The following is a 21,678-nucleotide window of genomic DNA, read 5'->3' as shown; positions in this document are numbered from 1 at the left end:
GATTGATCAATCAGCTCTATTTATAATTAATTAATGGGTTTTACTTCTATTCCTAGTTCTGGACTAAAACTGGGGGAAAATAAGAAAAAAAGGTAGCACAGTGGATTCAGAAGCTTTAAGATGTACAACAGTAGATCATAATATTTTTTAGGGTTTAGGATTTTTAAAAAAGATTATTTATTTATTTAGAGGAGAGACAGCAAGCATGAGTGGGGGTGGTGGGGAGACACAGAGGAAGAGGGAGAAGCAGATTCCTCACTGAACAGGGATCCTGACGTGGGGCTCCATCCCAGGACCCTGGGATCATGGACCTGAGCCCAAGGCAGACACTTAACTGACTGAGCCACCCAGGTGCTTCTAGGGTTTAGGATTTTGATGAACACTCTTGAGTGTCTCATTAATTTATTCAGTAAATATTTATTGAGTGTCTCCCAATTGTACCCCTGTATGGAAGCATGTACACATATACATGTTTCATCTGATCTTATTTTAGGGGGCATTGTGCAAAATAGTTTACAACATCCTCATAAATATCTGTATAGTGCATTCAGTTGCAAGATCCATGCCCATGGCAATGTATCACAGATTTGTTGCTTGCTTGCTTGCTTTTTTTTTTTTTTGAAAATCGGACACATTGATTCCTTATAGATATCCTTTATCTTCCTAATCACTCTCATGTCCCCAATACCTAGAACTGTCTGATACTTGTATTTCAAATGCATTCAAGGGCCACATAGTTAAGGTAAATAAGTGGAGCAGGCTCAGTGTTGCACGGGGAGAATGCTGGCGACTCTGGTAGCACTGAAACTACAAATCCCATTTAAAGAGGGCAGCTGTGACTCTGTGTCAGGTGATTTTTGTCATGTAGGAATTCAAAGGCTAGTATTTCTAGAACTTCTGCTTTTTTAAGATATACTAGAAATCTTTATTTTATGCGAACTCTTCTGATTTTTAAAATGCTGGTGAGAGGTGCCTGGTTAGCTCAGTTGGCTAAGCTTCCAACTCTTGATCTCAGCTCAGGTCTTGATCTCACATCTGTGAGTTCAGGCCCCACATTGGGCTCCATGCTGGGTGTGGAATCTGCCTTAAAAATAAAAATAAAATGAAAATGAAATGCTGATGGTTAATTTAAAAAACTTAAAGGTGCCATGTGGGCCAAATAAAACCTGCTTACCAAATTCAAATCCTGGGCAGACATATCCACCACCCTGGTATTGCCTTCTTCATTGGAAGAGATGGCAGGATCCAAGCTCCCTGGCCAAAAGACTCTCATTTCCTAAGACTTCTCTAAATAAGGGCTCAGGGGCAACAGTTCCTATTCATTGACCTCCATGGAGCAGTTAAACAACGCATTCAGTGATTTACCTGGTCAGTCTCCACTTCATGTCAGTGAGAAAATTAAAATATCTTATTAGAGGAAGTAAATGGGGAAATGTTTCTCATTCCCTTCTGCTCTTGCAGAGATCCAAACATGGAATTGTCTTGCTTTTATTACTTCACAATGTATTAGTTATTTTAGAAATGAAAATGTAGTGTTGGCAGTGTCACCCAATGAGTCTGTCAGATGCCCATTTCTACGTGGGCCATGCTAACACAAACCTACACATGGCATCTCGGGTCCTATTTCTCCAAGCCCAATAATAAGTGTCTGGAATTAGCTTCAACCGTTCAGTTCAAAGTCCTCAATAGTCTCCCCAACTTCAAATCTAATTGCTCTCATTGCTTGTCTTATTTCATTTGCTCATCTGTCATATATTTACAGAGTGCCTTCTAGGTGTGGATATGTTTTAAACACTACAGATATGACATAGACATGGTCCATTCTTTCATGGGGCTTAGGGAGGTGAGGCGAGGGAGACAACAGTCAAGTAAACAAATGAATACATAGGATAACTTCAAATAGTGATAACTGTTAGGAGGAAATGGGGTAAGAGTGAGTGAAGAAAGGCTTTACTGCAGAATCATCTGAGGTGAGATGCAGACCTGAAAGGTGAGGAGAAGACCGCAATGCAAATATAGGGGGACAAAGGGTTCCAGTCAGGGCAAACATCTAGCACAAAAGCTCTGAAACAGGAATGGACGTGACGTTTCAAGAACCAGAAAGAAAATCTGTGACTGGAATATCTAACTTGAGTTCTTTCCAGCATTTGGCATTGTTCACAGCACTGGTTCTGACAGTCCTTGCCTACATGTATTTATCTGCTGCCTTCGCTGGTTCTCTCCAAGGTCCTGAAGAATGAGTGTGCCCTTTTAGGAGAGTTTAATCCCCTTCTACAGTCTCATCTATTACCTCAATGTTATACTCACCTGAGTACACTTACAAATCTATGAACTCAGCTAATTTTACATGCATAGAAATGGCAAGAAGACTTACAGCACTTATGGGTTTCTTCTCTCTGGAACACAGAAACATTTTGCAGTAGTTCAGAAAGATAATGTCCTGAACTGAAGTAGTAGCTAAAGTGGAATCACTGGTGTCTGGTAGCCTGTTAAGATGTGTGGCTGTGGATGTGTGTCATGGCGATGAGAGGCATGTTGAGTAAGGATGATTCCAAAGTGTCAGACTTGAGTTCCTGGGTAGACGATGGTGCCATTCATGGAGATTCAGGAAATAAAAAGAGAAGAGGCTTCCATTTGGATGCAGAGCAGAGCGATGAGGTGGGTAAAGGTAATGGAAGGTAAAATAGAGTTAAAGGGGGGTTAAAAAGGAGTTCCCAAATCTGAAATTGGGACTCCAGCAGAAGAATGTGTCTTTCTGCCATCTCAGATTGGAGCTCCAAATAAATCTTACCAAATAAACACAACTACAATGGGAATATAGTTCTATGCTGCTTTTAAGTACTATTATTCTTCTACATTGGGATACAAGAATTTTATTTATTTATTTATTTTAATTTTTATTTTTTTATTGGAGTTCAATTTGCCAACATATAGCATAACACCCAGTGCTCATCTCATCAAGTGGCCCCCCTCAGTGCCTGTCACCCAGTCACCCCCATCCCCTGCCCACCTCCCCTTCTACCACCCTTTGTTCGTTTCCCAGAGTTAGGAGTCTCTCATGTTCTGTCTCCCTCTCTGATATTTCCCACTCATTTTCTCTCCTTTCCCCTTTATTCCCTTTCACTATTTTTTACATTCCCCAAATGAATGAGACCATATAATGTTTGTCCTTCTCTGACTGACTTACTTTACTCAGCATAATATCCTCCAGTTCTATCCATGTCGAAGCAAATGGTGGCTATTTGTCGTTTCTAATGGCTGAGTAATATTCCATTGTATACATAGACCACATCTTCTTTATCCATTCATCTTTTTATGGACACTGAGGCTCTTTCCACAGTTTGGCTGTTATGGACATTGCTACTATAAACATTGGGGTGCAGGTGTCCCGGCGTTTCACTGCATCTGGGATACAAGAATTTTATAGTTGGTCTAGAAACTTACCCACCGATGATAGAATTGCTTTCATTAAAGTCAGAATGCTACAAGTCAAGCAAGTTAAAAGTTGAGGCAATTCCCTAGGAATTTTAGGTCTGAGTTGGTTTTTTAAAAGATTTTATTTATTTATTTATTTATTTATTTATTTATTTGAGACACACAGAGAGAGAGAAAGGGGCAGAGACACAGGCAGAGCGAGAATCAGGCTCCATGCAGGGAGCCTGATGCGGGACTCGATCCCGGGACTCCAGGATCATGCCCTGGGACAAAGGCAGGCACTAAACCACTGAGCTACCCAGGATCCCCTGATCTGAGTTGTTTGATGTCATTTTGATTTTTCAAGCATAATCATTGGGTTTTGAGAATCAGAGCATGGTGGCGGACATGGCCATCGTCATATGCTGGCTAATGTTCATCAATCATTAAACGAAATTTATTGGGCACTGACTGTGCACCAAACATTGTGCTGGGTGCCCATGGTGCAAATATGAGTAAGACATAGCGCTTCCTCCACATTATCAACAAATCACACCTGGGCTGACTTTTCTTCTTCACACTAGTGATTACTTTCCATAACTGATGATACTGCCTTTCTAAATGGTCTGTTATATGTGAAGAGCATGTGGGGCCAACTTGTGTTTACTCTTTTATTCATAAAGCTAATCACAAATCACCCTCTCATGAAAGAGCTCTATAATGCCAAGAGATTCACTGTAGGTCACTTGGAAGGAGGAAGACGTCTAGAAGGGGTCAATACACTCTTCATTTATTTTTTTTAAGAGTTTGTACTACTAATAACAGTTTCTTTGGTTATTACTTATGAACCCTCTCACCTTAGTTCTCTGATAAAGTAGCTTGAGGTCTATGTTTTGGCATTTTGATGGAATGGGTTTATTTTCTCTACCTTGGACACCAGGTGTTACTTGCTAAAAACAGCAGAGGACTGAATCTCTTCTCTTAAGGGTCCTGGCAACTCTGCAGCGAATTTGGGCACTAAGCCAGCCTAGGCCCCATTACTTCGGTGTGTGTGTGTGTGTGTGTGTGTCTGGGGTTGGAGTGAGAGAGTGAGAGAGTGAGAGAGAATTATTTCAGTGACGCTATTCTCAAATGCAGATGGTATTCTCTGCCTTAGTTGTCTCACAACTGGTTGCTCTGAAAGTAAAATAAGGTAAAATAGGACAATAAATATGACTCTGCCTAGAAAAAATTAGTTGTGACATTTTAAAATATTATTTGCTAGTCTGTGGCATAAATCAGTATTACTTTGCATTCCCATGAGAGATAGTATAGTCTAGTGGTTAAGGACATGGACTCTTTGATTTGCCCTTTACTAGCTGGGTGATCTTGGGCAAGTTCATCTCTTTGAGCCTCAATGTCTTTATCTGCAAAATAAGGATAGTAACTTTATCTGCTTTGTACAGTTGCTATGAGGATTGAATAACTTGTTATATGTAAAGTGCTTACCCTAGTATCTGACAAATAGGATGCCTTTATTTAGTCAAGTATTTGCTTTCTTTGTCCCTGCCATGCCCAAGAAGACCTAAAAATAGCTCTTTCCAAATATATTTGTATGGAAATAACCATTCCAATAAAAAAATATACATATAAAAAACAACAAAAAAGAAATAACCATCTACATCCTCCCATGACCCACTGAAAACAACATTTGTAAAATGGAGAGACATCGTGTACCTAAGAGAACAAGCTGTTAAAGGATTAGGATTTTAATCTTGATACTTTGGCCAATTGGCCAGGTGACCTTGGGTAGACTTATTTATGGTGGTACTAACATTTCTCCAATATACAGCTGAAGAGGTTGAGGCCCTACCTCATTTCCCCAAGATAACAGGAACACTTAAGTCTCTCCCACCTTTAAAATCAACCAACCAATTAACAAATCAATATCAAACAAATATTTCAATAAAATATTTTCTCTTTGTAGCCATGTCAAGCTTCTCTAAATGTTGTCTACATTAATTTCCTCCACATTTTCGCCTACATTCACTTCTTATCAAGGCTTGCAACCTGTCATTGGCCTCTATCACTCTATTACTCTTGCTCTTTATTGGCAAAAACCAGTGGCCATCTTTCAATCTTCATCTTTCTTAACTTTTGGCCATAAGGAGAAGAAGGCAAATGACCTTCACATGTGGGAAATACAATTTAAAGTTTGAGTCCAGACACAGCAATTCTTGTCGCTGAAAGCAAAATTGCCACTTAAAGGGACTTTGTTCTGCTGAAAACATCCTATATTCAGATACAAAATGTGAATTATTCAAGTAATCAAGGAAACTAGGTCTACTAAAATATCTTACTGTGACATCAGACACCAAAAGTGAAATCTGATGACAGGAAAATGATTAGAGCACAAAGCAATCTGTTGCTTTGTTCTGATATGAAATGATGATGGTGAAGTAGGCACCTGCTTCCATTTGTACCTGATGGATCCTAATACATTTCAGGCCATTGCCTAATCATTCTACCTCTGTCCAATCAAGACATATTTGTCCGTGTCACATTCCATCAAGACCTTCATCTTTGTTAGAAGCAAAATGTTAAATGTAGTCATTTGCATTACAACAGATATTTTCAAAGTTTAATTTCAGACACACAGGCAGGTGGATGCAGGCAATATTTTTGGTCAGAGGAACCTTTTGCAAGCCTCCTGAGATCTACCACCCCCTTGGACTTGACTGCATTTTAATGGGGCATTTGGTGAAGCTGCTACTCTGAGCTGAGTCAGATCATTGCGGAGAAAGTTTATCATTCTCGGAGGCTGTCAAGATGATTAAATAGGGTTGTTGTGCAATAGGTCCCAAACGGCAGCATCAATGGAGTGGAATAAACACTGGACTGGGAATCAGGAGAACTGGTCTGGTCTGGTTCTGTGACTCTTGGCAAGCCCCTTCTGCTCCCTCAGCCTGGGTATTGTCACTGGTAAGAGGAGGGGCTGGCCCAGTTGATTTATAAGGTCATGTCCTGTTCAATGATTCTGAAGTTATTTTTTAATCTCCTCTCTCTTGACTCTACAGCTCTCCTCCTAATTTCTTTGACCTTTTTCTACCTTGCCTGATTTTACCACTACTTTCCAAAGTGATTACTTCCTATCTCTCTGCCTCTTCACTTACTTTCTGGCTAGTTCACTTAGATATAACCCCAGGAAATATGTATCTCACAAGCAAATCGTCTTTTCCTTTGGAGATAGTATATCTCTATGCCATGTTCACAGCAGAGCAATTACATGGTAAATTCAGGATGTGTTCAGAATATTCGCTCTTACAAAGCAAGTCTCTTCAGCCTGAATTCTGAGTCCTTTTCTAAGATTGTTCACTGATGCTGTGTGACATGATGATTGGGTGGCCAGGCTTCAAACCAGATAATTTAACTGGAAAACGAGGCTCTCTATGGAGTACACCATAGTCTTCTTATGCCTCTGTTCTGATAATACTTTCTCTAAATATTTTTAAACTCTAAGTTTGACAAAGCTCTTTTTCTTGCTCCATTTCCTCAAATCCAATCTGACAGAGGGCTGGGTGTGGAAGTGGCCATGACTCACCAGTTAAACATGTCAACAAGAACTATATCTTCTTTCTTAGGGCTCAATTAGCATTAATATGATGAGTTTTTTAAAAAAGATTCACAACGAGAAATACTGTGAGGGGCACTTGGGTGGCTCATTTGGTTGCATGTCCAACTTCACCTCAGGTTGTGATCTCAGGGTCCTGGGATTGAGTTCCCAGTTCTTTATTTAAAAGATAAAACACAGGACACACAATTAAATCTGAAGTTCATATAAGCAATGGATAATGTTTTAGAATATATATGTCCCAAATATTTCCTTGTTTATCTGAAATGCAAATTCAATCAGATGTTCTGTATTTTTGCCTGCTAAACATAGTAATCCTGTTTTCCAGAATAAAGCTAGGTCACTCAAATATCCCATCAGCAGCAATGGATGGTAAAAGGCAATATGAGTGATTAAAATCTTCAAATTCTGAGATATTATGATTTCCTTCTAGATCTGATACCTACTCATCAGTGAAGTATATTAGAGAAATTAAAACATTTTAAGACATTTAAGAACTTAGAAAAAAATGACTTCTCAGAAAGTTGTCCAGCATGTGTTCTAGTAAAACAAGAGAATAAACAAAAAGGGGAAAACATGAGATCTACAGAAGTGTGACTCAGGTTCAGAAAGGCAGTGAGGAGGATTCCTAAGACAGCAGGTGTCCAGCAGAACTAAGGTAACAGATAAGGTTCTTTGACTGCAAGTGATAGAAAATCCTTTGGCTTAAACACAAACCACAGGTAGAGAGGTCTCCCGGATTGATTCAATGGTTCAAAGATCAACAAAGACCCAGGCTTTTGCCATGTTTCTGCTCTGTCATCCTGGTATTGTCTTCATGTTGAAACTGCTTTTCCTCCTGGTCATGAGATTGTTGCCAGAAGCAACCTGAACAAATGCTTCTTTGTTCAAACCTAACAGAAGGGAGACTGGCTTCTCCTTCCCAGCAAGTATCTCCTCACTTCTCATTGCCCCAAATTGGCCTAGAATGGCTATTCATTCCCAGAACAGTCTCTAGAAAAGGAAATGGAGTCACTTTTATTCTTCTAGCTACTGCCTACTCTGTGCCAGACACTGTTCTTGGCCCTGGAATAAGGCAGGGAATAAGACAAAACTCTCTGCCTTTACGAAGCTTATATATAGGTGAATAGATGATAAACAAGTATGCAAAAAACCTGCATGTTGTATAGTAATAGGTGTTAGTGGAATAAACAAAGTGAGGAGAGGACAGGAAGTGGTGGTAGGCGATGGAATTCTAGAGAAAACTTCTAGAAAAGTCCTTACCAAGAAAATGACTGCTGTTGAAGTCTAATGGCCTGGGACAGGATGGGTTTGGGGGAATCAACCACACTGTTTATTGCACCTATGGAGCATGCAACCTGGAAGCCCTGGGATAGAGGTCTACTGGGGCAAAAGGAGACCGTTGAATACCTGATGTACCAGAAAATTTTAGAGTTAGAATCAAGAGAAGCAGAAACATGTATAAAAAGAAGTTATGGGCAGCCCCGGTGGCTCAGCGGTTTAGCGCCCCCTTCAGCCCAGGGCCTGATCCTGGAGATCTGGGATCCAGTCCCACATCAGGCTCCCTGCATGGAGCCTGCTTCTCCCTCTGCCTGTGTCTCTGCCTCTCTCTCTCTCTCTCTCTCTCTCTGTGTGTGTGTGTTTCTCATGAATAAATAAATAAAAAATCTTAAAAAAAATAAAGGAGTTATACTCACAGAATACTACTTGGCTCCTTGTGAATACCATTTACATAGTCACAATCATGTAAATGCTGTTATTAGTTTTCAAATTTTAGAATGAACTGAGAAAGCACAGAAGATTGAGTTATTATTACAGAACCAAATGTAAATGTTATCGACTTGAATGCTCTAAGTTTGAATGCTCTGGAGAAGGAGAAAGAAGAGCGAAGGGCAATCCTTGGAGCATCAATGTTTTCTCAGCCTACCCACAGAGATGTTAAGAGACACTGACTACATTTGGTGGAATAGAAAATGATGATGCATGTTTATTACCTAAAATTTCAAAGTGACCAAACAACAGAGGAACTAAACATGTGTCATAACCATATTGGGAAGTTGGGAAAGACAGGCGGGAGGTGACCGAAGTGAGCTAAATCTAATGGTAGGAAGTTGAATGCCTAAAATGAAGAAAATTGGAAATAGTATAAAAACCCACATGCCCTACAGAACCATAGAAGAACTACATATTTCTATTTAACTACAGAATGAACATGTTAAAGAGTCAGTGGGTTGACTTTGCGGGTAAGACGGAGTGGGGAGTGAAGGACAAAGTATATTTCTTGTTAGTAGTCTTTTGGGAAAATTTGCCCTATGAACTATGTGCATGCATTACGTTGAGTTTTAGAATGTCTGGTCTCCATTGTAGAAAAATTTCTTTCTGTATTCCTAAAAGTGATCCATGATCATTATAGAACGTTTGGAAATGACAGAAAATTTCCCAGCATTTAAAGATGACTCTTAAAATATTGGTGTATTTTCTTCTAGTCTCTTTTACCAATTATATTTATACACATTTTCAATTATATGGAGTAAGGATACGTTTTGATGAATTCAAATTCATGACTCTAAACTGATTAGCTTAGATTCCATAGGTAATTTGTAACATTTTATTTTTATTTATGTATTTATTTATTTTGAGAGAGAGAGACAGAGAGAGAGACAGAGACAGAGAGAGACAGAGACAGAGACAGAGAGCGCAACTGAATGGAGGGTGGGGGGAAGGAGGGAGAGAAGGAGAATCCCAAGCAGGTTCCATGCTCCACACAGAGCCAGATGGATCTCACGGCCCTGAGATCATGACCTCAGGTCAAAGTCAAGAGTTGGATGCCTAACCAACTAAGCCACCAGGCACCCCTAATTTGTAACATTTTAAATTTCTCTTAGGATTGAGTATTAGTCCAAAACAAACATGATATTAAAGTCGTTATGTGAAGAGATCTTTGACATTAAACAGAGATCTTTATGTGAAGAGATCTTTGACATTAAACAGGAATAGTGAAAAGTAGCCTGTTCATCAAGTAGATAGGACTCCAGGAAACTAAAGTCAGGTTCACTCTGATGATAATCAAGCAGTGAGAGCTATTAGTTGCCAGACAAATTAAATGACATATTTGTTTCATATCTGGGGACAATTACATAGATACCTTGTATAATTAAGGCAGAGATCCTGCTTTCTTCACTGGCCTCACCTCCCATTCTTTCCCAACCTTCGCTCATAGCCCAAGCCTCTCTGATCTAGTTATATGTCACAGAATGCACCAGGCTTCTTCCTGTCTTTATGCTTAGGCAATGCTGTTCCCTGGGTTCGGAATGTCTTTTCTTTTTATTTTATTTATTTATTCATGAGAGACACAGAGAGAGGCAGAGACACAGGCAGAGGGAGGAGAAGCAGGTTCCATGCAGGAGCCCTATGTGGGACTCGATCCTGGAACTCTGAGACCACATCCTAAGCCAAAAGCAGACGCTCAACTGCTGAGCCACCCAGGCATCTCTGGGAATGTCTTTTCCAAGCCAGTATAGGTTCAGCTCAAATGCTCTCTTTCCTGTGATATTTAACTAAGTCTTTTGTGCATATTTTGCCGCTTCTTTCCTTATGCTACCACTAAGCTTTATTCATCCCATGACTGGTGTACTCATGGTATGGAGTTACGAGTATGTGTTAAGGCTTGGACTTTCTGAGCTTGGCTCCCAGCTTCACCTCTAACTGGCCATGTGAGCTTGGGCAAGTCACTTAACTACGTTGAGACTCTGTTTAGTCATCTGTAAAATGCCATTAATAATAATACCTACCTCCATGGTTATCAGAAAGATTAAAACAAATTAAAAAAAAGAAGGCACTTGGCACAATGCCTGGATGTGCTCAATGATTATAATGATTAGCTTGCATGTCTAGCCATTGAGGTTAGGAACTGTACCTTTTTAATCTATGTCATCTGTGCCACTATAGAACTTGACGTGTCCTTGAAAAAGTTGGTAAGTTAAATGAATGAGTGAATGATTTTTAAAGAGTGTTCTTATAATGATCGTTTTTAGGGGTAGTAGTTCTAAGCATGGGCCTCAGGATCATGCAAAAAAAATTAACCAGCATTAATTCAATGAGGCACTATTTTTCTTATTAAAACAAAGAACCACTGTCTAAGTACATTTCCTACTTTTTTATTAGCTTGGGGAGATGCATCTGAAAGACATAAGAAGTCCCCCAGCTGAAGGAGTTTAACTCTTTCCTCAAGATTTCCCAAAGCCATGCAGATACTTCTGGTCTAAGAGACTGAGGACTAACGGGACAGTGCATTTCAAGGAAGTACGAAGAATTCTTAACCACAGCACAAGTGGGAGGATCATTAGAGCATCTTTGTATTATCTTATAAAATCCATCTCTTTGAGCTTTCTATGTGATTGTTTTTCTTTCCTGTCTATGGAATTATTGCTCACTAGCTGAAGGTATTTCCATTTAAGCCCAGGTATATTTCATGCTTTTGCAGTTGTGTAGGGCTGCCCTGTGACCCTGGACTAAAGGTACTAAGGGTGATTCTGTTCTGACTAAGTGTGTCCACCTGTTTGTGCCTCACCCTGAACCAAGGTTCCCTACACTCCACTAGCAAAATGAGAAGACGTCTTACTCTGCCTGCAAGAGAGTTGAGTTCTGCTGGCATTTTTCAAGACTGACTCTAAGCCAGACACTCCTGTAGTTACTTGGGAGAATAATATTTGTCCTTTTTGTCTTCAAAGGCTGCTGGAAGACTCCAGTGAGCCATTTTATAAAGTACAAAGTGATCTACAAATACAGGAGTTTTATTATTATTAAAAACACATCTCATCTTCCACTGGAACGTCTAGATAAAGGAATGCTGGGTGTGATAAAGAGCTGGGGTTAAAAGGAGAGAAACACTAAAAAAACCAATTACCAAATATCACACAAATACCACAAAGAGAGTGATTACTTGATTAATTAATGATAGAGTCCCCATGTTTAGGTTTTTCAGTTATACTGGCATCAACCCTCTTTGCCTATCAGGATCCATGTATTTCTGCCGACGAAGAACCATCAAACCACTGAGGCCTAACTGATGTGTGATTAATGTGGGCTCTGTTAATTGTATGGCTGAGTTTTATGCATGAAGCTGTATCCTTGATTTTTCTCCCTTAATTTCCTCCTGTTTAACTGTTGGTCATAAAACAGCTTCAAATATATCTGCTGAGCATGAAAGCAAGTTTTGCAACTTGAAAAGTGCCTGAGTCAGTCTGGGCATTTCATGTAGTGAAACAGACTTGAGGGAACATTCAGGCTGTAAGATGGATTACTGCTTGGTTTCCACTCCCAACCCTGCTGGCTCCTTTTCTGCAGCTGCTGGCCGCACTGTATCTCATCTGTTATCATTAAGCACATGCATAGCATCCCGAGCGGCAAAAGGCTTAATCACTTTCTTTCTGACAGCCCATCAAATATGGTCCTACTCATCCTCATCCTAGACAGATGGAGATGGTGACATCTGCCAGTCTAGTCTTCCCAGCATCCATCTACCCTTTTTGTTAATAGCACCTGCTTTTCCTTTGGGAACCTACATCTCCTCCCACTCCTCTGCTTACATTCTCTGTAGTTCAGGCAGAATGGATCGCCTTTCCTTTGCTCTAGGGCTGGCCTTGCACAATTAGAATCCCAGTGATTGGTGCAGGGAGGGGCATGTGACCCAGGCTCAGTCAATGAGAGTTGATTTAGGGACTTTTGCAGGAGCCACTGAGAAAGGGAAGCTCTCTTTTTCCTCCTGGGATTTTAGAAGGGTAAAACTTTAAGCCTAAAGTTTCTCTCGTCTTTGCCACTAACGAAGGAGAGCCCGGTTGAGAATGAAGCCAACACAGAAGAAAGAAGAGCCAAGCGATGGAGAGATACAAACTGCTTTTGGCATTGTTTGAATATGTGGATCCAGTCATGCTTGAAGAGAAGTGTGGGGCTGTACTTTTCGATTGTATGAGCCAGTTTAAATAGGTGTTTCTCACTTCTCATTTAGAGCCCTGACTCAAATGATGATGTTAATCATGGTACCTTTCTGTCTCAGCATGTCATATGTGTAAAGGTCCTTCAGAAAAATTTGAATGAGACAGAAAGAAGTCCATCTGTAGGAAATAAAGTTCATATTTTTAGAAATATATGTACAGATTTAAAAATATAAGTTTTATCTCCAGAAAAAGTTTGCTTGGGTCCATTGGACAATTTCCTTTGTTCTGTTAGAGAGGTCTGATTGAAGTAATTCTGTGACATCTCGTTGGTAGGATAACGCACTGTGTGCTCCCTGGGGGAGACCATGTAGCTCACTCATATCATTCACTCCTTCAATGATTGGGTGCCTAAGCTACATGATGAGGGTGTGACAGATAGCTCTGTTCATTTCCCTGATGGAGAACATGCCCTAACAGATTTTAGTGAATCAAGAATCACCCATAAAAGAAATCATCAGATTTTGAAAATGAAACCCCTTATTGATGTACATGGTACCATCTGGGGACAGATCCTGTGATTTCCAAGATGTGTTGATGATGTCATTAGTTTCAGAAACATTCTTGCTTTAATGTCGATTATAATCTGTGATGATCTTCAGATCTTTTTGTTTTCAACCCTGAGAAGGAAAAGTGTTTTTATAAAGGACGTTGAAGCAGGTCAACAACAAGACAGTTGTAAGGATTGAAGAGTACCACCCTTTAATCCTATTGCTCTAAAACAATCAGCTTTCTTAGGGACTGCTAAGATTGTTGTAGATTTAGGGCAGCTTTACTCCAGTGAGCTGTAAACACTTCATGAAGTTGAACGCATCTTATTTTCCCCAGTCTCTGCTGATTTTATCAGAGGATGGAGTTACAGTCCCCAATTCACTAGAGGAAAAAGCCAACGCAGGGAAGGCCAGGGGACTTGTCTAAGTTGTCACAGAGGCAGAGACAGATACTGATCCACTCTGATCCTTGTGAGAAGCTGTCATCTTCCTCCCCCCACCCCCACAGGGCTGCTGTGCTTCTCACACAGTCCCTCCCTTCTATCCCCACTGCCCCAGCCCTGGCTGAGACCTTAGTCAATATAAGTTGAGGATTGTGTAATTTCCTCCTTGTTTTCCTCACTTCCACTTCTACTAATCTGTTCTACTGCACACTCCTGCCAGAGGAATCCATCCCATGCACAGCAATGAGCATGTCACTCCCGTGACCAGAAACCTTCACTGATTCTCTTTCGCCTGCAAAATCCAAATTCCTTAACCAGGTGGGCAAGGCCCCACAGGACTGAGCTTCTGTCTACCATGCTATGTGTCCATGTATTCCTTTCTGGGATTTCTCTCCCCATTCCCAGACCCATCACTCCAGGCCCACTCCCCACTCTCTAGGTGAGCCTCCGACTTCCCTGTGCCTTTATTCCCACAATTCCTCAGCCTGGAATGTTGGCATCTCTGTATCCCTGCTTCCCCAATATTTTCACTTACTGAATCCCTACCTGCCCTTCCAGGCCTTGAGAAAAACCCTCCTCTTTCACTAAGCTCTCTGAGATCTTTCCAAGCTGGAAGTAATTTCTTCACATTTTCTTTTCTCATTATATTTGATTTAGTCCTGCGTTTTATTTGGTCTGATATTTATTTACATTACCAGTCTGTCTCTCCTGACAGCACGTAAACTCATCAAGACAAGGAACCATGCCTGGCTCTTCTCTGCGACCCCCACTGTGTCTGCTGCTTTGGGAGAGAACTAAAGAAGCATTTGCTGAATGGACGACAAGTGGGATCTCTCCCAGCTTAATGGGTCAGCTGTACACTAAAGCTCCATACTTAGTTCCAAAGAACAGTCCATTGCTCCTGTCTACAGACCCAGAGCCTCTTGAGATGTTGCGACCCACCAGGACAGGAGAGGTAGGCTCCAGCTGCAATTGGTTTGGAGGTACAGCTATAGCACTCCCAGCTCTGTGTAGAGTGTATTTTTTCGGTATTAGCTTTGGAGCCTAAGAATGTGTCTATGAGGCAGCTGAGATCTGCCCCTGTAGTAGATTTAGTATTTGTGCTTATCATGAGGGCACAGTGCCCAGCAGTGGTTCAGACTATGTGCGATTCCTCTAATTTGTTGTTATAGCTGCCAAAAGAATGACTAACACAACTGACAAAAATATTTTTGGTGAACAAATGACATCAACCACTTGACCACTGGCCTCTATTAGAGTGGGAAAACCCAAATGAAGCAAAATAAACCGTCCCAAGGATGAGGAGTTATTTATCAGCAGGCATCTCATGAGGAATTATCTCCTTTCTCTGGGGTGATGATGTGCAGAACAGGGATGCTGGCATATTCCTGCCAGAGTCCTTTCGTCTCATGCTTCTATGTCCATCTCCCTGAGAGACCCCTTCCACCCTTCCAGGCTGAACATGTATTGGACTATTTCTTCTTACATAAAGTAGTTTGCATTTTCCTCCCCAGATAAATCTCATTTCATTAGGTGCTGTCCATATTTCTAATCTGCTAAGTCCATTTATATTATCACTTGGCCTTGCCTGACGCTTGGCCTATTTCTCCGTTCTGTGTTGCCATGACTTCAGAGTGGCCACAGAGCAGGCCAGGAGCACACGTCCTTCCATTACGGGAAAAAGGTGGGTAGAAGAGGAAAAAAAGCCAACAAGGAGAAAAACAACCATCATTGTACTTCCTGAATAGGAACAGGCTGTGGTTTTGTACAAAACTTGCAGCAAAGAACATGTCATACAGATAATAATAAATAGCAAACAACAAGATGTGTGTGTTGAATACATACTAACTTCTTCAGTCCTCACACCCACTCTCTGAAGTCGCTATCTTGTTATCTCCCTTCTTACCAAGGAAGAAAGGTGAAGTAATGTGCCCAAGACAACACAACTAGAAAACAGCAGAGACTGGTTCCTGTGGAACATATGTGTCGATTGTACAGATCTTATGCTTTAGTAGCTTTATAATTTTCTGTCCTTAAGCTCAGGTGTCAGACATGTAGCTGATTTCAGTATCTGATTGGTAAACGCTGATGGACCCACCTACTCCTGCTGCATTATTCCACAGTTCTGTTTATGCTCAGGTGATCACGTGCCCTGTGTGTGTGTGTGTGTGTGTACAAATATGTGCATAGGAAGCAAGTTTTTTGGTCATTGCTTATTTTACAAAAATGTGATCATATGATAGACACAGTTATTCAATTTGTCTTGCTCACTCATAAAAATTAATGGAAATCCTTTCAAGGCCATTGTTAGGAAATGAATTCATGCTTTGTAATGGCTGCATCATATTTCATGGCACGAATGAATTATACAAATCTTAACATCCTCCTATAGATGGGTAGTCGCTTTGTTTTCATGACCTTAGTCGTAATTCTAATTGTAATTGATATGATGTTGGCGCAGGCAACAATGCAAAGAAAATCCTTGAATGTATATTCTTATGCCCTGGGAATTGTATTTCTGAGGAAACTGACTCAATGGTTTTTAGAATATTTATAGAGTTGTGCAGTCATCACAACCCATTTCAGAACATTTTTACCACCTTGCCAAGAAAACCCATACCCAATAGTGGTTACTTTTCACTTCTCCCCAACTCTCCATCTCTAGGCAACCACTAATCTATTTCTGTCTCTATAGATTTACCTATTCTGAGCATTTTAAAGAAATGGAATCCTCCAATATATGGTCTGTTATGATTGGCTTCTTTTGCTTAACCTAATGTTTTCAAGCCTCCTCCATGTTGTAGCATGTATCAGTACCTTACTTCTTTTCCATGGCTGAATCATACTCAACTATATGGCTCTACCGTAGTTTATTTGTCCATTCATCCATTAGTGATCATTTGGACAGTTTCTACCTTTGGCTACAGTGAATAGTACTACTTTGAATATGGTGTACATGTATTGTTTTGAGTTTTTGTTTTCAATTCTTTTGAGTATACACTATATTAGTCAGGCTTCTCCAAAGGAATAGAACTAGTATATAAATGAAGAGATTTATTTTAAGGTATTGGTTTATGTGATTAGGGAGGCTGAGAAGCCCCACCACCTGCTTTCTGCCAGCTGGAGTCTCAGTAGAGCCAGTGGTAGATTGAAGGCCTAAGAGCCAGAGAGCTGATGGTATAGATTTCAGTCTGAAGGCCTAACAACCAGGAGCACCAACAGCAGAAGATTGATGCCTGCTGAGGCAGAAAGCATGTTCAACCTTCTTTGGCTTTTTCATTCTTTTCAGGCCCTCACTGAATGATACCCATCTGCAGTGGGGAGGACCCTCTGCTTTACTCAGTCCATCAATTCAAATGTCAATCTCTTCTGGAAATACCCAGAAACAGTATTTAAGTGACCATCTGGGCATACCATAGTGCAGTCAGGTTGACACATAAAATTAAGCATCACATATACCTTGGAGTAGCATTACTGGGTTATATGGTAACTGTATATTTAAACTGTCAGACCTGGGTGGCTCAATAAATAAATCAATAAAATATTTTTAAAAATAAAATAAACTGTCAGACTGTTTCTAAGGTGGAGAGTAGAATTATTTTCTTAATTTCTTTTTGGATTGCTCATTGTTAGTGTATAGACATAGAAATTATTTTTGTGGGGATCCCTGGGTGGCGCAGCGGTTTGGCGCCTGCCTTTGGCCCAGGGCGCGATCCTGGAGACCCAGGATCGAATCCCACGTCGGGCTCCCGGTACATGGAGCCTGCTTCTCCCTCTGCCTGTGTCTCTGCCTCTCTCTCTCTCTCTGTGACTATCATAAATAAATAAAAATTAAAAAAAAATTAAAAAAAAAAAAAAAGAAATTATTTTTGTGGATTAATCTGGTATCCTGAAACTTTACTGAGTTCATTAATTATCTCTCATGGTTTTTTTTTGTGTGTGTGTGTGTGTGTGTGTGTGTATGTTGATTCTTTAGGATTTTCTATGTATAGCATCATATTATCTGTGAAAAGAGATAGTTTTTCAGTTTGATTGCCTTTTATTTTATATTCTTGCTTAATTGCACTGGCTAGGACCCCCAGTACCATATTGAATAGAAGTGATGAGAATGAGCATTCTTTTCTTTTTTTTTTTAAAAAAAAAGATTTATTTATTTATTCATGAGAGACACAGAAAAAGAGGCAGAGGCAGAAGCACAGGGAGAAGCAGGCTCCATGCAGGGAGCCAGATGCAGGACTCAATCCCAGGACCTTGGGATCACGACCTGAGCCAAAGGCAAACGCTCAACCACTGAGCCACCCAGGTCTCCAAGAATGGGCATTCTTGTATTGTTCTTGATCTTAGGGAGAAAGTTTTCAGTCTTTTCCTGTTAAGTATGATGTTATCTGTGTGTTTTACATAGATGCCCTTTATCAGGCTGAGAAAGTTATCTTCTATACCTAGTTTTTTGAGTTTTTTTTTTAATCATAAAGGTATGTTGGACATTTCAAGTGCCTTTCTCTAAGTCTATTTAGATAGTCACATGATTTTTGTCCTTTATTCTATTGATATGGTGTATTACATTAATTGGTTTTTGGATATTAGCTAACCTTTTATTATTCCTGGGATAAAGCCTACTTGGTCATGGTGTATGATCCTTTTTTATATATTGCTATAGTTGACGTGCTAGTATTTTGTTGAGGAATTTTGCATCTATATTCCAAAAATAAATTAGTCTATAGTTTCCTTGTGATGTCTTTGACTGCTTTCGGTATGAGGATAAGACAGACTCATAAAATAAATTGGGAAGGGTTCCCTCTTCTTTGAGTTTTTGGAAGAGCTTATGAAGAATTCTTTAAATGATTGCGAGAACTCACCATTAAAGCTATCTGGTTCTAGGCTTTTCTTTGTGGGAAATTTTTCAGCTATTAAATCAATCTCTTCATTTGTTGTAAGTCCACATACAATGTTTACATTTAAAGTCATTTCCCAAAAAAAAATAAAAATAAAAATAAATAAAAAAATAAAGTCATTTCCCTTGTGAAGAGCTTCAAAGCTCTCTGTTTTATGACAATCTGTCTCTCTGGGCAAATCTCTAGGTCACTTTTTGGGGCTGGGGGCAGGGACAGTAGCCTGCTTCTCTTGGAATGACTCCTGCTTTACACACAGGCCTTTGGGCAGAGGTCGTAACTTCTGGTCTTCTCAGCTTGCCTCTCCTGGTAAAGCTTATACCCTACAAGTGAGCCGAGGTGGTAGTCCTCAATTATTTTCAGCCTGCTGCATATAGGGTAGAGCCTTTGGCATTCAAGTGTAGGCTGGAGAAGGAAGGAAGCCTCTGACTTCTTGGTTTTGCTTGCCCAGAATTTAACCTCTGTAATGTAGACTACAGAGAGGGTGATGAGTGGTAATGTAAAATGCTTACAGCCTACTCTTCCTGGGTTGCTACTGTACCCTTGACCGAGAGGTTGAGGGAGAGGGAAGCTCTTGCTCTTGACCATACTGGCCTGAAATGGAACGTCCATTACAATGTGCTGGGGGCAACGGGAGAGAAGGAGCAAGCTGTCACTCAGGTGGTATAGATTCTTGCTTTTCTTACCAAAATTAAGTAGATTTTCTCAAACAAATGCTTCTTTGTTTGCTGTATGCCCTTAGGACAATTTCTAGAGACTTTAAATTGTTGATTTTTTAAATAAAATTTTTTACCAGTCATGCTTGTTTCCCTGGGGAATGGGGTCTGCAGCTCCCTGATGCCAACTTGTCAGAAATTGTTCACTCTTTTAAACTTTAGTATAAGCTTCCCGATTGCTTTTCTTAAAGGCTGCAGTAGTTTGTTTCCTTCACTAGTGTATGGGGGTGCTTTTTTTTCTGTATCTCTGCCAATTGCAGATGTTACCAGCATTCTTACTTTTAGCCACTCTGATAGGTGTAAAGTGATTTTTCATTGTCACTTTAAATTTCTTTACTACTAGCAAACTAGAGCATTTGTTTATAACCTTTGTGGCCATTTGGGTTTGCCGTTCTGTCTGTTGCCTCTTCAAGTCCATTGTCCATGTTCCAACTGGTTTGTCAGATTTGCTCCTGTCAATTTATGAGATCTTTTTATAATATGGATGTTAATTCTGTTTGTTTTCTGAATTGCAAATCTTCCCCCAGATTTATCATGCCGCTGTTATGGGTTGAATTGTGTCTCTCCAAAAACAGCCTGTGGGATGCCTAACCCCCATACCTCAGAACATGCATAACCTTATCTGGAGATAGTATTTTTACAGAGGCAATCAAATTCAAATAGGATTATTGGTATGGTCACTAATGCAACATGACTGGTGTCTTTAAAAATGAGTTCTTTTATGACCACGTGTGTTATCTGGGACCTCCAGGAATGTGGACACGGGCATACAGAGGGAAGACCCTATGAAGACATAGGAAGAAGACGGGATAACATGCAAGGAGAGATGCTTGGAGCAGATCTTTCCCTCATGGCCTTCAGAAGGAAACCAACCCTTGATTTCAGACTTCTAGCCTCCAGCACTACTGGGCAATAAACTATTGTTTAAACAACTCAGTTTGTGATACTTTCTGTAACAGCCTTAGCAAACTAATATAGCACCTACAGATTTCACTTATAGTATCTTTTCTTCTTTAAGCCATTTACACATAGTTCCACTCTGATTCTTCTACAATGTCAGTAATACCATCAGCCTTTGGCTCAAACTTCCAATGACTTCCCATCTCACTCAGAGTAAGAGTCAAAGGCTCGGTCCATGAGGCCTTAGTTGGTTAGGTACTCCGCTATCACTCTATCTTGTCTCCTACCACCATCCCCTGCTCAGCACTCAGCAGTCATATTGGCCTCCTTGCCATTACTTAACCGGGTATCAGATATTTCTGCAAAAAGCTGGTATACCAGGCAACCTTCAAATCTCAGGAGGTTATAAAACACTTATTTTTCTTACTCATGGGTTAAGCCAAGCCCACCTGAGCTAGGTTGGATCCAAGCTTCAGGTTGGATGTAGATCTGCTACATACATATTCAACATTTATAGAACCAGTGGCATCTCATGCATGTTCCTTTTATGGTGACCACAGAAGCGTAAGAGGCCCAGCCAGACATCTGTAAGCACATTTAAAGCCTCTGCTCAAAAAAACTAAATTAAAAAAATCCTCTGCTCAGATTATCACCTCTAACAATCTCTTGGTCAAGCAAATCATACTGCCAAACCCAAAGCCCATGGGTGGGCATGTATTCTCTGTTTCACTGATAAGTATTGCAAGGTCACATAGCAGAGAGAAGGGGTGAAGAACTGAGGACGATAATCCAATCCATCCCACATGTCCCCTGTGTTCCTGCCTCAGAGACTTGCACTTGCTATTATTCCTCCTCTCTGAGTGTTTCTTCCACCTAATATCATCTTGGCTTTCTACTTCAATTCTTTCAGGATTCTGGTCATGTGTTTTTACTTTAAAAATGAGTTCTTCCATGACCATGTGTGTCATTTGGGACCTTCAGAAGCAAAGACCAAGACAGAAGTGGAAGTATAAGAGATACATAGAAGGAAGAGCAGCAGTAGGCAGAAATAGGTTTCAGACTGCATTGCAGATAGGACAGTGGTGGTAGGAGAGAGGAAAGTATGGAGGACTGGGTTGGGAGAGCTCCAGAAGACAGCTCAGCTCTGCAAACATCTTAGCCAAGTCTTGGGGGACTCCAAGGACAAGGTTTGCCTATGAGAAGGATCTTGTTTGGGCCAGGA

Source organism: Canis lupus, chromosome 38 (assembly GCF_011100685.1).
Source record: "Canis lupus familiaris isolate Mischka breed German Shepherd chromosome 38, alternate assembly UU_Cfam_GSD_1.0, whole genome shotgun sequence".
NCBI lineage: Eukaryota > Metazoa > Chordata > Mammalia > Carnivora > Canidae > Canis > Canis lupus.
Note: the sequence above shows the minus strand (reverse complement) of the source record.